Source organism: Triticum dicoccoides, chromosome 4B (genome assembly GCF_002162155.2).
Source record: "Triticum dicoccoides isolate Atlit2015 ecotype Zavitan chromosome 4B, WEW_v2.0, whole genome shotgun sequence".
NCBI lineage: Eukaryota > Viridiplantae > Streptophyta > Magnoliopsida > Poales > Poaceae > Triticum > Triticum dicoccoides.
In genome coordinates this window covers 306,512,392-306,517,063 of record NC_041387.1, presented here as the reverse complement: position 1 = coordinate 306,517,063, position 4,672 = coordinate 306,512,392, and positions in this window count along the sequence as shown.

Below are 4,672 nucleotides of genomic sequence, written 5' to 3'. Positions count from 1 at the left end.
TCGACGTCTTCCCCGAGCTCCTCCGCAACCGCACCTCGCCGGAGAAGCCCCCCCCCCTCGCCGGAGTTGACCTAGGTTCGCGCGCCACCGAGGAACCCTAGATCTGGAAAGCTGAGGTTGACCCCGAAAATTCCCAAGTCCCTGAGATTTTTGCATTATGTTGCCCTGTTAATCGCATCATAACTCCGTGCATACTGCTCCGTTTGGTGCGTGTGATATATCAAAATGTTCATCATGAGGTGCTCCTAATTTCATTCCATTGTGCCATGCTTGTTTGAGTCCTTATTGATGCCCAAATCATCGTTGCAAGAGTGTTATATGATGTTAACCTGCTGAAACTGTTATAACTTGGTGATTTGTCTTTGTCATTGCATTTTGTGTGTGCATCCTTTGAGCTTGATGTCTACATGAATTTTGAGCTACATCATGCCATATTTATAGTGGTGCAATCCATGTATTTCTGTGAGTCTTGTAGTGAGTGCATCGAGCTCGTGAAGTAGGGTACTTGCTGTTACTGTTTTGCTAGGCTGAGTCTGCTATATCATGATGCTATGTAAACCTCCTGCTACAAGTCATTCTAAGCATAATCTGGAGATATTCACTAAGGATGTTTTGTTATACATGTCATGATCTATCCATCAATGCCAATGGTTGCATTTATAGCCTGCTGTATCTTGTTATAATCTGGCTCTCAAATTGCTAAATAATGTTGTTGTCAGCCTGTTAACTTTAAGTTCAGTTTTGCCATGTGTTTTGCTAGTGATCCATGCACCCTATGAACTTGATCCTGCCATGCTTAGCTTCATAAACATGTTTTCTTACTGTTTATTGACATCATATGCCATGTATTGCTCTGTGGTGAGATGTACAAGCTCACCAACATGCCTACTTATCGTTGTTCCTGCCATGTCACACTACTAGAAAAACCCCTACTAATGGCGCACCTAATATGGCCATTAATGGCGCATCTGTGGTGCGCCATTAACAACACGCCATTAGTAATTTTTACTAATGGCGCACCACCTGGTGCACCATTAGTATCTGGTATACTAATGGCGCACCGCGGGTGCGCCATTAGTATAGGCCAGCGTGCGCCATTAGTATGCCTCCCAAGGGCCATGTATACCCAGGTGCTTTGGCATACTAATGGCGCACCACCACTGGATGCGCCATTAGTAACCGCGGCATACTAATGGCGCACTACCCAGTGATGCGCCATTAGTATGCACTGTCATACTAATGGCGCACTGTCATGTGATGCGCCATTAGTATGAATACAGGTTACAAAATGTATAGTTTGACAAAATATAGACAGCACACATCAACAACAGATTCATCGAATACAATAGAAGATTAGTCTTTGAATACAATTCATCATATTAGTCTCCGAATACAATTCATCATATTAGTCTCCGAATTAAAAAGACCGAACAAAGATAGAACATTATATTACAAGTCTCGAGACCGCGAGTAGCGAGTTTGTCTTCACATTACAAGTCGATATCGATCATCTAAACTACCATCACATAGAAGAGAGCTGCGGTCATCACGATGAGCATCATCACGGTGAAACTCGTCTTCATCCGGTTCCTCCAACGCTCCCTCCCCTCTCCCGCTAGATAGCGGGCGTATCTAGATTCGGCCTCGGCCCTAGTGGTGTACCCTTTGTAACTGTTACCGCTGAATCGGTGAACCTGTCTCCGACACTCCTCCCAGTCATCGTAGACTCCGGGAACCTTACCCTTGTACACGACATACGTCGGCATCGCTATGCACTAGCCAAACGAAACATTAGTACCAATTCATAGACAATACATAAGCAATATATAATTATGCAACAGAACAATCGGAAGAGAAAAGCAAGACATTAATAGCATCGATTACATCTAAGTTGAACGACTCTCAAAACCAAAGAGACATACTACAAGTTCATTAAAGTTTAATTACAACATGAGCCAATCGATGTTTCAGAACTAGACAACTCGACTCAAGGGACCGGAGCGTGGATGAAGCCGCCGTCTATCGTGGGAGTCATGAAAGAACGGGCGTTGTCATCCTGCATTTGTAGCATTGTGTCGATGTCACTGTTGGACGGTTGATTTCTGAGGTAGAACTGCCCCGAGGTACGAAGGACAACTTGATGGATGATTTCCGCAAACTCCGACTGGATGCGAAAGAATTCTTGTCGGAGGTCCGCGTCCTGGATTGCCGACACGCTCGCGGCCCAATCTTTGAGTTTACTCGGTAGCAGAAGTTGATGATGGTCCCGTACGATCGCCCGCATGTGACGGATGGCGTAGTAGGCACCCTTCTGACCGCCAGGCGGCTGCTTGACGCAGCAGAACGTCGTATTGTGGGAGAACACGTGCTTGCCGTACTTACGAATAGGCCTGGTGAAGGTGCCTCCAGATTGGGCGTAGCCGGGGAGAACATCATCAAGAACCTTCTTGACATTTGTGTAGTCTACGTTCGACTGACGGTCTGGGTCGAAATACGTGGCCATGGAATATTTGGGGCTTAGGAGGATGAGCGTGCAACATGTGTCACTGTAGAAAACACGGAATGTTAAAAGAAAAACGATCGAAATGTAAGAATTCATATGTTACGGGCCGGTTGAGGGGAGGACTTACTCGGGAAAGTAAGGCACGAGGAAGTTATCCTTATCTTGGTTTGCCAGAATGACGCCTTCGAGGTAAGAACTCGCGACTTGCCGGTCCCCAGCGCTGCCCAAGATCTTGGCACGCATGTAGAAGGGGTCGACTATCACGATGTCCGGGGTCTTGTCGCGAATGATCCGCATCTCCATACTCAGCGAAAATAGCCGAACGAAGGTGTAGTGCAGCGGATGAAGGTTCAACATAGCGTGGATGTCATCAAAACGCAGGACGATCGTACGCCCGATGGAGTTATCCACAAAGCCCTTGCCCTCTGGCACCTTGGCCGCGAAAACCGGGTATGCCACATCCTTCTCCCTGAGACGCCGCTTCTCCAAAGCAAGAACAGTGTCATGCAGACTCCGCATAGCACCGGTTGCAGCATTGAGCATATTTGTCGGTAGCATCGCCCTACCCGCCACATGCACCCTCCTCGAGATATCCTGCGGTGAAGGTGGCCCGTCCTAAGCACGGATCGTACTCGGTGCCGGCTGGCTCGCACCCTTCTTAGTCTTTCTTTTGCGTGCCTTCTTCTTCTCCTGTAATGGGACCGAGTTCTGCTCACAGACCGCCTTCTTGAGTGTGTTGGGGCTGATAATATTTCGCACCTCGCCTATCCGAGGCTCGGTGAAGTCGGCAGCTGGAGGCGTCTCCTGAGAGCTGAACGCCAGATGGCGCCTGTTGCAACTTGGCTTCTCCGTGGTACGAGCTAGATCGCACACGTCTTTTGTTGGGTTTGGTTCTTGAGAAGGAGGCCCCATGAAGTCGCCATTGTACCCATGCTCGGCAAAGTACTGATCGACGTTGCCAAATGTATCATCGTCGTCGTCGTCGTCGTTCTGATCCTGTGCCATATGCATGTTTGGATCCAGTGGCATAGGGATGTCCGACACCGTTACGGCGGTCTTGCCATGGGGCCGACTTGGCGCCGGCACGACTGGCGGTGTTGTCTTTGGGGTGGTGTCCCCCGCCCCAAAACGAATCTGGCTCTTCGGCCAAAGCAGGGGCCAGCTCAGGCAGGCGCTGAGGGTCATCACGTCTTCATCGTCGGCCCCGACGGGTCGAATCGGAGGTAACAAGTCACCGCAGCCTGGCAGCACCCGAACCAGTTGAACCCTAAACAAGTTGGGTGGCATCTGGGTACTGTGGAACAAGGGGTTGCCCGGTTGAACGATTTTTCCCTTGGCGACATCGACCAACTCGTTGTTCACGAAGTGGAGGAGAGTGCACGGAACGTCGGCGGCGCCCTGCGAAAACATGTAGGGCGTCAGGGATGCCCAGTCAAAGGCAAGGAGATGAAGTCCTCGGCCGAGAGACGCTTAATTAGTTACCGTGATGATGGTGTCGAGCTCGGCTAATGTCGAGGCACCGCCAACGGCGGGCGTGCAGTTGACGGAGGGGCCGCTTGCTGAAGAGGTGCCGGCCGGCGTACACCCGGGTGCATTAAGCTCCCGTGCCGGCGTCGGAGACACCAATGCCGCCTCCGCCGGAGGCACCAATGGCCCCGCCATCGCATTATGCGAGTTGCTGGCCGTGAAGCTAGGAATCGGGGGCGGCCCCTGTTGGCCGCCGGCAATCCACGCACTCAACCCCGAGATCAAGGTAGGCACAAGGGCGGTGATCGTCGCTCCGAGTCGTTGTTCCACTTGCTCTTGGACAATCTCCGGAATCCGCGCCACCTGTGCCTTGTGTTCTTGAACCTCTCGCGCCTGGCTTTCCGAGCTGGTCTTTTTCTCCTTCCGCACACCAGCGGTATAGTATGACCCCCATTTTGTCGACAAGCCTTTGCCGGCCACACGACCAGCTGACGTCGGCTTACTGAGCTTATCCTTGTTCTTCATTACATTCAACCCCCTATTTAGAGTGGTGTCCCAAGGGTTGCTCTTAGTCGACCCCGCGCTACTGCTTTCAGTCGCCTGCGGAAGGAATGTGAACCATTTAGAAATTTGGCTTCATTAATTAGAATGCAACCATATGGAGCTAATTACGCGGGGGTGTATTCCTTACCAGAACAAGCT